At 41.1% G+C, this 16,791-nt stretch overlaps 1 protein-coding gene across 7 annotated transcripts in view; it reads left to right on the top strand.

Annotated features, from left to right (window-relative positions):
* The window catches only part of LOC106586262 (dedicator of cytokinesis protein 9), a 122,673-nt gene that overhangs the window by 1,291 nt on the left and 104,591 nt on the right, over positions 1-16,791 (top strand). The window lies entirely within an intron of this gene.

Below are 16,791 nucleotides of genomic sequence, written 5' to 3'. Positions count from 1 at the left end.
ATTTCTGCATAGTGCACCTTTTAACTAGTCCTACATCTTTATAACCTGTTGTGAAAAACATAACGTGTTCAAGGTGCAATCTATACTGAGATCCATGGAGTACTTGGAAGGCCAATCTTGTAGAGACTACATTAGGCCTATGTTCTAATGGAATGCACATGTCGGTATTAGCACACTGTACTCAATAGGCCACCATATTGTCCCTTCAGGTCAACATATTTGCCTGATACAAGGAAAAAGGTCATTTTAGTACATAACTAAACCCCTTCATGTGTATGTGTAAGGATTTTTTTTTTCTTTGCTTTTAGAAATGACAATTTATATAATGACCAAGTAAATGTTAGGAATCTCTGCCCCATTATAGGGTATTTAGTATCAGTGAGGTAGTCTATGTCCATAGACAGGCTCTCAGAGGCACCACATTACAAAGAGAAGTATTTGGCATCAATTTCATGGTCGGTGTCCCAGACAGTATCGGGTGCCATTTGTCTAATGATGAATTTGACCATCCAGTTTGAAACATTTGGGCAACGGGGCCTGTGGTATCGCAATATTAATTTTGCAAAGGCTCTGGAGAGAAAGGAGTTGACCCTTTTGTGTGTACTGTGTTTGGTGTGGTGTTTGGAGTAATTGTTCCAACTTTCCTAGAAGGAGTTGCTAGGTAACCGAAACGGACACCGTCCAGGCTCTCTGTCAGGGAAATGGAATCCTGACTCAAGATCCCAGACCCACAACCACACCTTCATATTATTTATTTATTTATTTATTCATTCATTCATTTTTTTCTCATGGACCCAAGCCAGATGATTCTGGAGGAGACTAGAGGTATGCAAACTAATGTGTTTTATAAGGAAGTCATTGTGAATAAGAACAACTCCCAAGTTCACTGACCAACATAAGGTGAATGGTAGGAAGAATAAAGTGTGAAGTATAGCTCTGTTGTTCTGGTGGAGCCCCTCAGTGGAGTGGGACAGGAATGTGATTCTACACAAGACCATCATCCACACACACGGCTTGTAATTAATTCCTCCATGAAACATGTAAATACCCTCAGAGAGGAAGAAGGATCTCTTTCAGTGACATAAAGGGGAGATTGTGACGGATCCCCCCCCCCATTGTGGACGATTGTGTTTCAGTCTGCATTGAAACACAAATGTATTGTATTGTCTGAAAGATTGTAATCCAAATACCCACTAAGAAGTCATAATGAACTGAATAGATCCTCTTTGGTCAGTAGATATTGTATGGCTCAAACTATTACTCAAACTGATCATGGATAGGATCAAGTGCAAAAGTTAGATTTCAGAGGCAAATACTGTCCACTGTTCCACTGATTAGCCAGTTCATGTAATGTTTCTGAGAGGACACACCGGGCAGAGCCCCTTTGTTTATTGTTGGAATAAAGGGATGTGCCAGTGGACAGGGCTCACAGCTGAGATGTCCCTCTATTTCTCCATGCACGCTCAGAGCAGAGCCAGATCTCTCTTTGTGACAACCATAATGGCCGTCATAAGCTTTTCATTTGTCGTGCTGCTGGTCGTGGTGGTGGCAGTAACTCCAAAGTCTGCCTTTGAAACAAAACAGGACTCGGCATTCTCTCCCGTATTACATTAGAACAGAAATGCATTGGATACATTTGAGAAGATTCCTCTCAATTTAAAGGCTCTGTATTCCAGGTCTGCTTTCCTTGTTAGGAAAAGTGTGGAAACTAATCCATCGATGGCAGCTGGATATGATCTGTTATTGCACAAGTGCTATAAAACAGCTGGGGGCAGTTGTGTAATTGCAATCAATAGTCCATGTTGGATTTCAGTTAATGGTGCTAAACTTAGATCCTCACTGGCCCTGCTGTTGGTTGGAGCCTAGAGGATTGTAAATCAGGAGGGATGTCATCACACACAGCCTCCAGGCCTGTCACATGGTCCAGGGGCCTGTGTGAAAGACCAATTTAAGACACTTGTATAATGTCTGTGTAGCCAAGGCCCTTGGAGCCTCGCGTGGGCCACTTTATTTGTCTCAGAGGGAGTTGGAGAAATCAGATGTCCCATAAACTGTTTGGCAGGAGGCCCAGCAGAGCATTTCATGTCTCAATCAAACAAAAGGTGGATTTACATTAGTTATATAATAATGATCAAATATGGCATTAGTAAAATATGTCTGGTGTGATCTACAGTATTTATCTTCATCATATTTGCTGTTTACACTAGCCTTGGATGTGGACATTCCTGCTTTATTTGTGAGTGAAGCTACTGGCATACCATAGTGTACAGACAAACAAAATAAGGATAGCTATTCAAACTATACAGGAGCTTCTCATCTAAACCATATCGCACGTAATTATTTCGAGGATATGTGGTGTAGATGTCTTCAAAAGATTTGAATCTAGATCCATCTCTTTACCCTACACAAGTACATCGTCTTCAGAAAGTATTCATACCGGAAATCAAAATGTATAAAAAAAACATTTTTTTTTTAATCTTACCCATCTACACACGATACCCCAGAATGACAAAGTGAACACATGTTTTTAGAAATATTTAAATGCAGAAACATCACATTTCCATAAATAGTCACACCCCTGAGTCAATACTTTGTAGAAGCACCTTTGGTGGCGATTACAGCTGTGAGTCTTTCTGGGTAAGTCTCTAAGAGCTTTGCACACCTGGATTGTACAATATTTGCCCATTATTCTTTAGAAAATTCTTCAAGCTCCGTCAAGTTGATTCTTGATCATTGCTAGTCAGGCATTTTCTAGTCTTGCTGTAGATTTAAGAAGATTTAAGTCCAAACTGTAGACCACTCAGGAGCATTCAATGTCATCTTGGTAGGCAACTCCAGTGTAGATTTGGCCTCGTGTTTTAAGTTATTTTTCCTGCTGAAAGGTGAATTTGTCTTCCAATGTCTGTTGGAAAGCAGACTGAACCAGGTTTTCCTCTAGGATTTTGCCTGTGTTTATAGTTGTATTCCATTTATTTTTATCCTGAAAAACGTCCCTAGTCTTTGCCGATGACAAGCATACCCATAACATGATGCAGCCATCACCATGCTTGAAAATATGAACAGTGGTACTGTTGGATTTGCCCCAAACACAACACTTTGTATTCATGTCATAAAGTTCATTTCTTTGACACATTTCTTGCAGTATTTCTTAAGGGACTTTTTCCAAACATTCTGTACATACTTCCTTCTTTTCACTCTGTCATTTAGGGATTAGTATTGTGGAGTAACTACAATGTTTTTAATACATCCTCAGTCTTCTCCTATCACAACCATTCTACTCTGTAACCGTTTTAAAATCACAATCGGCCTCATGATGAAATCCCTGAGCAGTTTCCTTCCTCTCCAGCAACTGAGTTTTGAAGGACGTTTGTATCTTTTGTAGTGACTGGGTGTATTGATACACCATCCAAAGGCTAATGAATAACTTCACCCTGCTCAAAGGGATATTTGTCTGCTTTGCTTGTTTTTTTACCCATCTACCAATAGGTGCCCTTCTTCTTTTCGAGACATTGAAAAACTTCTCTGGTCTTTGTGGTTGAAATTCACTACTCGATTGAGGGACCTTACAGATCATTGTATGTGTGGGGTACAGAGATTCTAAAATCACGTTAACCTCAATTATTGAACACAGAATGAGTCTATGCAACTTATTATGCGATTTGTTAAGCACATTTTTACTCCTGAACTTATTTGGGCTTGCCATAACAAAGGGGTTGAATTCTTATCTACTCAAGACTTTTAAATAAAAAAAAAATGTAATTCTACAAACTAAATTCCACTTTGACATTATGGGGTATTTTGTGTAGATCAGTGACACAATCTAAATGTAATCCATTTTAAATTCAGTCTGTAACACAACAAAATGTGGAAAAAGTAAAGGGGTTTGAATACTTTCTCAAGGCACTGTATCTCTTCTGGACCTAGTTTGTATCGTTAAAGTAGTGTAGAGAGGCCCTAACCTACTGAGCATCAACAAACAGTCGTGAAGCACATCCGCTCACTACCCGTGTAATTGTCCATTTCCCTCCTCCACTTGTGTTCTTTTGTTATCATCCATGATGCTTTTTCTTCAGGCATCATTTCTTGTAACAGTCACAATTGTTTTTGTGAGTCATGCCATTATTATTCCATGATATGAATCCTCACAGCGGTGTACTGACAGACCGCTCAGTAAGAGTTGTAAGGGTTCATGTGTCCTCAGATACTTGACTTTTCATTTCATAAGAAGCTCCAGCTGACTTCATTGAGGATAAAGGATGAGACATAATGGCCATTCGTACAGTAAGGTCAACAGGACAGACCCTGAGCTGTTCTGCTTTGTGTCTCAGGATTTATTACTAAACTTCCATTAGCCTGAAAAAAGAACTTCAGGAATATCTAGTATCTATAGTACCTGCTGAAGTCATCTGTCTGTCTGTTCCCTTGTTCATTTTGGTCCAGATAGAAGAAATAACATGTGTGCAACATCGCAGGGATGCCTCAGGTGGTCGTGTAAACCCTCTCTGGGTAGCGTCCCACCCGCGGTACACACTATCAACAGCCAGTGAAATAGCAGGGCGGCAAATTCAAAACAAAAATCTCATAATTCAAATTTCTCAAACATACAAGTATTATACACCATTTTAAAGATGCTCCTTAATCCAACCACAGTGTCCGATTTCAAAAAGTCTTTACAGCGAAAGCATAACATTAGATTATGTTAGGACAGCCCCTAAACAAGAAAAACCACACAGCCATTTTCCAAGCAAGGAGAGGCGTCACAAAAACCAGAAATACAGCTAAAATTAATCACTAACCTTTGATGATCTTCCTCAGATGACACTCACAGGACTCAATATTACAAAATACATGTATGTTTTGTTTGATAAAGTTCATATTTATATCCATAAACCCCATTTTACATTGGCGCGTGATGTTCAGAAAATGTATTTCCACCAAAACTTTCGGTGAATGAGCACATCAATTTACAAAAATACTCATCATAAACGTTGATAAAATTTACAACAGTTATTGAAAGAATTATAGATACACTTCTCCTTAATGCAACCGCTGTGTCAGATTTTAAAATATCTTTACGGCGAAAGCACTTTTTTTTTCTTCTCAATATTCTGAGTACAGAGCTCAGCCATCAAAGCAAGCTATACAGTTACCTGCCAAGTTCTGGAGTCAACTAAACTCAGAATTAGTATTATAAATCTTCCCTTACCTTTGCTGATCTTCATCGGAATGCACTCCCAGGACTCCCACTTCCACAAGAAATGTTCTTTTTGTTCGAAAAACTCCATATTTGGACATAAATATCTCTGTTTTGTTCACGCGTTCAGATCACTAATCCAAAGGCATAACGCAAAACCAGAGACGAAAAGTCATAGTTCTATTACCGTTCGTAGAAACATGTCAAACGATGTTTACAATCAATCCTTAGGGTCTTTTTAACATAAAACTTTGATAATATTCCAACCGGACAATAGCGTATTCATTACAAAGGAAAAAGAAGGAGCGGTGCACCAGCCTGCCCGCGCAGTAAAAAACTCACTGGTCCCAGGCAGTCCACTGATTGACTGAGCTCCTATTCTCTGCCCAGTAACAGTAGAAGCATGAAACAAGTTTCTAAAGACTGTTGACAGCCAATGGAAGCCTTAGGAAGTGCAAAATGACCCTACAGACACTGTAGTTTGAATAGGGATTAGATAGAACAACTACAAGTCACTTCCCGGTTGGATTTTTTTCTCAGATTTTTGCCTGCCATATCTGTTCTGTTATACTCACAGATATCATTCAAACAGTTTTAGAAACTTCAGTGTTTTCTATCCAAATCTACCAATAATATGCATATCCTACCTTCTGGGCCCGAGAAGCAGGCAGTTTAATTTGGGTACGTATTCATCTGAATTTCTGAATACCGACCCCTGTCACCAAGTTAAGAATAGGCTATGCCACAGAGAGGGAACACTGACCATGTCCGAATACCCATACTTGCGTCCTAAATATTAGACCGTTTTGAGTATGCGGAAAAATACAATTTAATAGTAAGCGACATTTTGAAAATCAAGTATACTTTAAATGCCCGGATGTCATACTCATTTTGGTTTTGATGGAAGCTGATCAATTAGATATGGGGATGCGTTACCGAAATCAACGAATAGCGGGAAACAACGCAATCGTGCATGACGCATTTTCAGTAGGCGAGAATAGAATCATTTATTATGTGATTTTTGGAAACTCAACTCTGATTTAAATGCCAGGTTGATATTACTCAAATCAGCTCTTCATCTAGTAGAACTCGATGCAAGTTTTTCCACAAGGCATTGGAAGAGGTGGGCTGCGAGTGATAGGCCCTAGTTCTCTTCAAGTAGCCAAACAACAAAACTAGGCTACTTAATTGGGAAGATGCAGAATAGCAATGCTTCTGTGGTGGTGTTCAAATTTAGGCTAAGTAGTTTTTGTCGTAGGCGACATCTTTGAAAAGGTATTTTGGATTTATTTTTTATTTCTGTATTTCTGTTTTCTCATTAAAGTGTTTCTGGTTTACTTGGCCTTTTCTCTGAGCTTTTAAACTAAATACTAAACCGTGTTTTGGTTTCTGAATGAGTCGGCACCGAGGACTTGAGATGTGGATGCATCATTTTAATCAGGCCATTTCATTTAAACATATAGATTGTTTCAGTTTTGTAGGCTAGGCTGCCTAATTTAATTTATGGATCAAGCCTTAGCAGTCATTCTGATCTCGTTCCCAATGATCAGTGCTTTAGTTTATTATGCTGCTGTCCAGAGGTTCTGAATTTGCAAAGCACCCGACTGTCCACGTTTTTATGTGAAATAGCCTAGTACATAAATCAAAACACTATTTTATTTAATTTATAGTGCATTTGGAAGTATTCAGACCACTTTTTTCACATTTTGTTACGTTACAGCCTTATTCTAAAATGTTTTAAATAGTTTTTCCCCCTCATCAATCTACACTCAATACCCCATAATGACATTGCAAAAACAGGAATTATCACATTTACATAAGTATTCAGACCCTTTACCTAGAGTCTTCTGAGGTATGACGCTACAATCTTGGCACACCTGTATTTGGGGAGTTTCTCCCATTCTCTGCAGATCCTCTCAAGCTCTGGTTGGATGGGGATCATCGCTGTAGGTTTTCATCAAGGATTTCTCTACTTTGCTCCGTTCATCTTTCCCTCAATCCTGACTAGTCTCCCAGTCCCTGCCACTGAAACACATCCCCCACCATGCTTCACCGTAGGGATGGTGCCAGGTTTCCTACAGACGTGACGCTTGGCATTCAGGCCAAAGAGTTCAATCTTGGTTTCATCACACCAGAGAATCTTGTTTCTCATGGTCTGAGAGTCCTTTAGGTGCTGTCGCGTGCCTTTTACTGAGGAGGGGCTTCCGTCTGTCCACTCTACTGTAAAGGCCTGATTGGTGGAGTGCTGCAGAGATGGTTGTCCTTCTGGAAGGTTCTCCCATCTCCACAGAGGAACTCAGTCAGAGTGACCATCGGGTACTTTGTCACCTTCCTGACCAAGGCCCTTCTCCCGCGATTGCTCAGTTTGGCTGGGCAGCCAGCTCTAGGAAGAGTCTTAGTGGTTCCAAACTTCTTCATTTAAGAATGATGGAGGCCGCTGTGTTCTTGGGGACCTTCAATGTTGCAGAAATATTTTGGTACCCTTCCCTAGATCTGTTCCTTGACACAATCCTGTCTCAGAACTCTACGGACAATTCCTTTGACCTGATGGCTTGGTTTTTGCTCTGACACGCATTTCCAACTGTGCGACCTTATATAGACGGGTGCATCTAAATCATATCCAATCAATTGAATTGACCACAGGTGGACTCCAAGCAATCATTAGGGGATATTGTGTGTAGATTGAGGAAAAACGTGAATTTCATCCATTTTAGAATAAGGCTGTAACGTAACAAAATGTGGAAAAAGTCAAGGGGTCTGAGTACTCTCCGACTGCACTGTATATGCACTAAGTGTACAAAACATTAATGACAAAACATTGCTAATATTGTGTTGCCCCCCCCCCCACCCACCCACAAGGTGTTGAATGCGTTCCATAGGGATGCTGGCCCATGTTGTATCCAAAGCTTCCCACAGTTGTGTTAAGTTGGCTCGGTGTTCTTTGTGTGGTGGATCATTCTTCATACACACAGGAAACTTTTTGAGCGTGAAATCCCATACCCGGTTCAAAGACACTTAAGTCTTCAGTCCTTTTTAAATAGGATAGATGGGCTATACGGACTAGGGTATAGGCCAAATGTGATAGTCTGTCTGTAACCAACCTAAATAGGCCTATAACTCCGTTCCTATTCTATTCAGAGTTTAGAGAAATTAATCAAACTGCAAATGAGCTATTATCAGGCTGGTTAATGTGATTCAGGTTAAATTTGGAAAAATCCACCTGCACTCGACACCCCCACCCCACCTACTCAGCCAATCAGCAGCCGCTACTGCGTTGTGGCCGTGGCATGCTGCTTACTTTTTACTAAACGGTACGTGCTAAATAGTATGAAGAGAGTGAAGTGAGTGCATAGTATGCAGTTTAATTATGTAGTACGCTAGTATGGGTATTCAGACAGGGCCATTGTCTCCCGTGTATTTCTTGGACTCTAGTGAATAGTGACTGCCTGGCTTTTGAATCTGTACTCGATTTATATGTGAGGTGTCTTTTGTGACATGCGCTCCACTCACTCTTCAAAGTGTGCTCCCTCAAAACGACCATTGTTTGCCATTGTGTGCGTTTGTTTTATCTGAAGTCTTTCTCTTACCTCTGCTAATTGTAAATAAGGGACAAGGTCTAATGTTGTGTGGGTTAGAGTGCCTGTGAAGTAGACTCTTTTGACTTGATTTTATAAATGTGTGCATAACTGCGTTTTTAAATGTGTAATTCACTTTTTTGGCCCTTTACAGTCATGAATCCAGTGTTGAGCTTGGGCCCTGTGAGCCTTGTGTATGAATGATTTGGTTTCCTGTCAGTAAGAGAGGGTGATGGGTGGGCTGTGACATGCTGTATGCCACCAGGCCAGTCAGGAGATTAGTGGGTTATCACTGTTGTCCCTAATCAGCTTGCCCGCACGCACTCTCTCCGATCTCTATCTGGTTTCTCTCGTCTCTTTCTTTCTCTCTCTCTTTCATGCTCTATCTCATTCAGCAGGGCATGTCAAGGAAGCCACACCATCCCACAGGGGGTCAAGCTGAATAAAACGCTTAGGGCTACCTGGGCCTGCATGCACCTCTCTTTTTATACTCGAGTCATATTACCCGAGCACAGACCAAGCTGTAGGACTATTCGATAATACATTTTAAATTGGGATATTTTGTAATTGCTGGAACTGTACTTTAATTAAACATATAAAACATGGAGAACATTTGGGGGAAATGTGTATGCGTTTTTGTAATCGGAACTGTAGCGCGTGAACACCTGTCCAGGGGGTGAGATGGTGAAACAGATCAGCTGTCAGCCTGCCTGGGTCAATAATACATGAGAAAGAGAAATTGGCGTACTCAGCTCAAATGTGTGTAGTAACAAAGTATTTGGGTGCCGGGTTCAAAAGGCATTATTGAAGAAAGGAAAAGCCTGCACTCACTGAAATATTCTTGACATTTGAATGTGTTGTTTTTAGCAGCAGGTCAGAACAGACGGATGCGTTTCGGTGGTAGCCTTTGTCGGCGTTTACCAAAACACGTCAGTTTGTTCTGACCTGCTGCTAAAAAATAAATAAAATACATTACTACTTAAATAATTTTTCAGTGAGTGCAGGTTTTTCCTTTGTTCAATAATACATGAGCCCATGTGACCATCAAGAGGCCCACTCTCTCCTCTGTGGTTTGGCCAAGGCAAAATGTAGAGCCACTGATCTAGCACACTGAACAAGCCCTCTGCGCCTCCCCCAACACAACAGTCTGGCTTGTAGACAGCATTTATCTTCTCTGATATCCTTAATAGATGCACTACTATCCTAAGCAATGGGCTCTGGCCTGCTGTATTCATTAAGAGATAGTATTGTCCATCATTCCAACTCCACGTAATGACTGTGACACTGGGAGAGAATCCTCATTTGGGAATTGGACTGAGTTGGAGAGGCCTTGTATGCTCAATTGCAGATCATCTGCTAGAGTTGTGCATTCTATTTCAGTGGCATCTATCTGTTATCTAAATAGGACGAGACAACAGAAATAACTGGAATAAGAGGTCAGCTGCTTTTCATGCCCTAGCCTAGTATACAACTGGAATGCTTTTTCCTGTCAAATTTTTTTCCACGTTTAAATGTCAGAAAGGGGTTGCTTTTAATGTTAAGAAGCTATTTCACTAGACTGGAAACATTTAAAGCCCATATGACACAGCTATGACCAATGATACGAGGGAAATTCCATAGTAACGGAGTAAGTTTTTTTCACTTTAAAATGTATGCCAAACAAAAACTATTGATTTCAAAATTTAACAAACCATACAAATCTATTAGGACTACGTTTAACACTTTCCACAGACATTTATACAAAGAAGAATTTAGTGGAAGAACTGTGCAGATGCGAACTTTGGAAACAGAATGACATGTTTTTAATCGCATAATAATTCATAAACAAAATGTAAAATCACTAACTGATTGGTAGGTCTACCATTACTTGTTAATTCTATGAACTCATTATCCTCTCTCCTCATGAGGGAGAGAAATTCGAAAATATACTGCTCAAAAAAATAAAGGGAACACTTAAACAACACAATGTAACTCCAAGTCAATCACACTTCTGTGAAATCAAACTGTCCACTTAGGAAGCAACACTGATTGACAATACATTTCACATGCTGTTGTGCAAATGGAATTGACAACAGGTGGAAATTATAGGCAATAAGCAAGACACCCCCAATAAAGGAGTGGTTCTGCAGGTGGTGACCACAGACCACTTCTCAGTTCCTATGCTTCCTGGCTGATGTTTTGGTCACTTTTGAATGCTGGCGGTGCTTTCACTCTAGTGGTAGCATGAGACGGAGTCTACAACCCACACAAGTGGCTCAGGTAGTGCAGCTCATCCAGGATGGCACATCAATGCGAGCTGTGGCAAGAAGGTTGGCTGTGTCTGTCAGCGTAGTGTCCAGAGCATGGAGGCGCTACCAGGAGACAGGCCAGTACATCAGGAGACGTGGAGGAGGCCGTAGGAGGGCAACAACCCAGCAGCAGGACCGCTACCTCTGCCTTTGTGCAAGGAGGAGCAGGCGGAGCACTGCCAGAGCCCTGCAAAATGACCTCCAGCAGACTACAAATGTGCATGTGTCTGCTCAAACGGTCAGAAACAGACTCCATGAGGGTGGTATGAGGGCCCGACGTCCACAGGTGGGGGTTGTGCTTACAGCCCAACACCGTGCAGGTGTTGGCATTTTCCAGAGAACACCAAGATTGGCAAATTCACCACTGGCGCCCTGTGCTCTTCACAGATGAAAGCAGGTTCACACTGAGCACGTGACAGACGTGACAGAGTCTGGAGACGTCGTGGAGAACGTTCTGCTGCCTGCAACATCCTCCAGCATGACCGGTTTGGCGGTGGGTCAGTCATGGTGTGGGGTGGCATTTCTTTGGGGGGCCGCACAGCCTCCATGTGCTCGCCAGAGGTAGCCTGACTGCCATTAGGTACTGAGATGAGATCCTCAGACCCCTTGTGAGACCATATGCTGGTGCGGTTGGCCCTGGGTTCCTCCTAATGCAAGACAATGCTAGACCTCATGTGGCTGGAGTGTGTCAGCAGTTCCTGCAAGAGGAAGGCATTGATGCTATGGACTGGCCCGCCCGTTCCCCAGACCTGAATCCAATTGAGTACATCTGGGACATCATGTCTCGCTCCATTCACCAACGCCACGTTGCACCACAGACTGTCCAGGAGTTGGCGGATGCTTTAGTCCAGGTCTGGGAGGAGATCCCTCAGGAGACTATCTGCCACCTCATCAGCAGCATGCCCAGGCATTGTAGGGAGGTCATACAGGCACGTGGAGGCCACACACACACTACTGAGCCTCATTTTGACTTGTTTTAAGGACATTACATCAAAGTTGGATCAGCCTGTAGTGTGGTTTTCCACTTTAATTTTGAGTGTGACTCCAAATCCAGACCTCCATGGGTTGATAAATTGGATTTCCATTGATTATTTTTGTGTGATTTTGTTGTCAGCACATTCAACTATGTAATGAAAAAAGTATTTAATAAGATTCTTTCATTCAGATCTAGGATGTGTTGTTTAAGTGTTCCCTTTATTTTTTTGAGCAGTGTATTTTTGGGGAGTAATGGAATTACAAGGCAATATTTCTTAAATGTACAGACTGTAAACAATTTCTCCAAAAATAAATAGAAGTGTTGATATTGGTTGGCAGGGTCTTTATGTCAAAATTATTATGTTTTGATGTATTTCTAATACTTCTTAAGACATTTTCTATTAACCCTTTTCCATCTGTTTATCCAGAAATCAAAGCCTTTACTTATACCGCATTTTTAAGATGGAGTATGGTTGAAAAATGTATCAATGCCATCATCTATGCCAAAAACATACTCTTTAGCTTTCATTTGACACCCAATTTGATATGCTCCTATGAACTTCAGATGTTGGCGCTCATGGGTCCTTTTCGACTAATAACTTGAAAGCTGGGACCATAGTCACCAAGAAAACAATTGGTAACACTACGCCGTGAAGGACTGAAATCCTGCAGCGCCCGCAAGGTCCCCCTGCTCAAGAAAGCACATATACATGACCGTCTGAAGTTTGCTAATGAACATCTGAATGATTCAGAGGACAACTGGGTGAAAGTGTTGTGGTCAGATGAGACGAAAATGGAGCTCTTTGGCATCAATTCAACTCGCCGTGTTTGGAGGAGGAATGCTGCCTATGACCCCAAGAACACCATCCCCACCGTCAAACATGGAGGTGGAAACATTATGCTTTGGGGGTGTTTTTCTGCTAAGGGGACAGGACAACTTAACCGCATCAAAGGGACGATGGACGGGGCCATGTACCGTCAAATCTTGGGTGAGAACCTCCTTCCCTCAGCCAGGGCATTAAAAATGGGTCGTGGATGGGTATTCCAGCATGGCAATGACCCAAAACACACGGCCAAGGCAACAAAGGAGTGGCTCAAGAAGAAGCACATTAAGGTCCTGGAGTGGCCTAGCCAGTCTCCAGACCTTAATCCCATAGAAAATCTGTGGAGGGAGCTGAAGGTTCGAGTTGCCAAACGTCAGCCTCGAAACCTTAATGACTTGGAGAAGATCTGCAAAGAGGAGTGGGACAAAATCCCTCCTGAGATGTGTGCAAACCTGGTGGCCAACTACAAGAAACGTCTGACCTCTGTGATTGCCAACAAGGGTTTTGCCACCAAGTACTAAGTCATGTTTTGCAGAGGGGTCAAATACTTATTTCCCTCATTAAAATGCAAATCAGTTTATACAATTTTTGACGTGTTTTTTCTGGATTTTTTTGTTGTTATTCTGTCTCTCACTGTTCAAATAAACCTACCATTAAAAATATATACTGATCATTTCTTTGTCAGTGGGCAAACGTACAAAATCAGCAGGGGATCAAATACTTTTTTCCCTCACTGTATCAAGTCTGCCCAAATGTGCCGAATTGGTCAATTGATTTTTGATTTTTTTATTACCATATCAATTTTGTATGTTCTCTATAGTTATGTACTTGAAAATGTAAGTTTACACACACCCAGGAAGGTCATACATGATGGAAAATTAGCTTCCCTACAGAAAAGACACTAACCCTCACACATCTAGATGGCCGGGCAGGGTAGGTGTGGGGCCAGAAACAGCAGGGGTTCAAACTTAAAAATAGATTTTATCAAACAGAACTATGCTACATTTTTATCTCTGGGACCCTCAGGGTGACAAATCAGAGCAGGATTACTGAATGTAAATACATTATTTACCTTCAGAGGTTGACATTACAGTGATACGTTTTGTTGTTGTGCACTCCTCAAACAATAGTTATTTTTCACTGTAATAGCTACTGTAAATTGGACAGTACAGTTAGATTAACAAGAATTTAAGCTTTCTGCACATATAAGACATGTTCTTGTTACTTACAACATCATGCTAATTACATTAGCGCACGTTAGCGCAACAGTCCCAGTGGAGGGACACCAATACCGTAGAGGTCAAACAAAGTAGCAGGGTTGACCTTAACACATTTGGCGATTTCATCCTAAATCGGGCATAAATCCCCTTGTGAAGGAGGGAATGGAAGCTTGTTGTGTGCAACATGGAGGGGCAATTGAATGAAAGCTTCACAAAATAATATGAAATTGTTAAAACATTTGTAGCTTGTCTGCCTCTTGGTAACAGGGTTAACTTGTTATGCTCGACCCACTCAGTTTTCCACCACAAAACACCAGAAAATTACCAATAGAGAACCGCTCACCTGCTTTTACACTATGATTTGACTATGAGATGTTCAGTTCATGTAACAGGGTTGACCTTAAAATGACTGACAGGTAAAAAAAAATGTTTTACCTTAAAATGAATCACTAATCTTCAGAAATGACTGTCAGAGCAGCAAAATAACTAGGGCTTTACATTGATGGTGAGAATTTTAACATTTTGTTGTTAAATGGATTAAAATCTTCCTTAAAGTCAGACGGTGCATGGAGGAACATGTCAAAAATGCAACAATTTGGGACTTTAGCAAGTCTTTAGTCATATAAAACAATCTGATTTATTGAATTATCCATGTGGTCTATAATAAAGGGCACTTCATCGACTATATTACGGGTGTTTAAAATTCAATATTGATGCACAACTTCAATTTAGTGACTGCCCCCCTAAAAAGCACCTTCTCGTTTTGAAAATGGCCTACAGAGGCATTGATATGAGTCAAACATTTATTCTAGTGTCAAAATTGACTAGAACATGTAAATAGGATCATTTTGGTAATAGTCAGTCTCGTCCAAAACAGATTTGCGAGATGATAGGAAAAAATGGTGTCACGGAATGAAGGGTACGGTAACAGTTTTCCTTAATCCTGCCCACGGCTGGCAGCACCCAAGTAATCATTCATTCGGAGCACAGCTGCACGCGACCCGATCGTAATGCCAATGGTCAATTTGGTTTGACATTTGATTTCCCCATGGGGCTAGTTAGGGAGACCATCTGTAAATTGCACAATGCACATGGGACAATATTTTAAAAGGTCAATGGCTCTAAAATTTCAATGACTTAAACTCAAATCGACTATAAATTGTGGAAATTCATACACAAATATTGAAAGCATTTAATGAGTCAACTAAAAGATGTGCAACATGAAAATCATTGTCCCATTTACATTTGTGTAATTTATTGACAGTCCCTGACAGGGTTTCAGTTAGCTGGTATTAGCCAGCTTCTGGCCAAAAATAAATAGAAACGCTGATTTTTATATAGCATTGCCCAATTGTCTGGGAGAAGAAGAAAAAAATCCCATCTCGAAATAACTTTTTTTTTTGGCCTATTCATTAATATAAATACCAGTCGATGTAAATAAATTTGAACAGTCATGCTTATCAGTCTATAGGTTAGTTTGCATAATTGAGTGGAATTAAATTGGCGCGCTTGTATGTTCGGTATGTATCTTATCACACACGCACAGCATACAGAGCTTTTGTGCGGAAAATCTGTCAGACAGCGCCAGCGCTGTTGCGACAGTACAGCATCTGAAACAGCAAATGCATAAGCAACGGAAGGCAGGTTTCATCAGCGCGTCTAACACCACTTTGCAATGAGCTGGAGGCAGTATGCACTTTGAAAACACATACTTAATCATTGCAAACCTGAACGTTTTACTGCATATTATAAGGCATGTGTTACCTTGCTTCATGCGTGCTAGTTGTTGTATATTACATCTCCCCTGTTTCTAAATGTAGAACTGATATTTTCATTTGTCACATGAAACCGCTTACTTTTGACAAGTGTTTTCCCGCTAATTGCATTATGGAACAAACATTTGCGTGTAGCCTACTGCCTTGTGCACATTGCTGTGCCTGTAATGTGAATAAATAATAGTTTGTCAACGTTTTTAAGTCAAACGTTCTGATCTGTTGCCATCAGACTCATTGCTATATTCAAAAAATGTTTAACCTAGGCCTACTGGCTGTATGAATTTGAGATCTATCGTGACACAACTTTCCCAGAGTCTGTTTGGGATAGGCCATTTCTTTCTCGACAAGCTGACCAATAGAATAGGTCAACTTTTCTACTTTTCTTATATATTTGTGACCGCTAACCAGAAGACATTCTTTGCACCCCAGTAAGTGCACTGTGCCGGTGGATAATCACACTTTTCCAGAGGTGTGGTCATTTCAGACTTATTTAAACATTTCCTGCAACAACAAAAAAAGGAAAAGTACTGTCTCTTCTATGTTTCCCAACTCTTCTCTCCAATAGGTTATTGTATTCTCAGATGTGCGATATATTGGCCCTGGGGCAGAGTAGCCCATTGATTTCTCTGTGGCTAAGCCTGGGATTCCATTTGTGTGTACTGATTTAAAGGCTGTTATGTAATTGTGCTTGGTGAGATAGAAATAACTCTCCATTTGGACCAGAGGCGAGAGAATGGAGCAACTCTTTCCATTTTCCAGCTCTGAGTGAAAACACTCTAAACTTTGCACCCCATTGAATACGCCACTGACCTGCACTGCCCCAAAATCGATAGACCCTGCCCAAACAGGAAGTGCCCATGACTTCCTGTCTCCCATCTTGTGAGAGTAGAGAGGCCTGAGAGTTCCTAGATAGAGGTGGTTTCCTGTGGTTGTAGCTGGA

This window comes from Salmo salar, chromosome 25 (assembly GCF_965601325.2).
Source record: "Salmo salar chromosome 25, fSalSal1, whole genome shotgun sequence".
Lineage (NCBI taxonomy): Eukaryota > Metazoa > Chordata > Actinopteri > Salmoniformes > Salmonidae > Salmo > Salmo salar.
The sequence above is the reverse complement of the archived record's forward strand: the minus strand, read 5'-3'. Positions and strand labels throughout refer to the sequence as shown.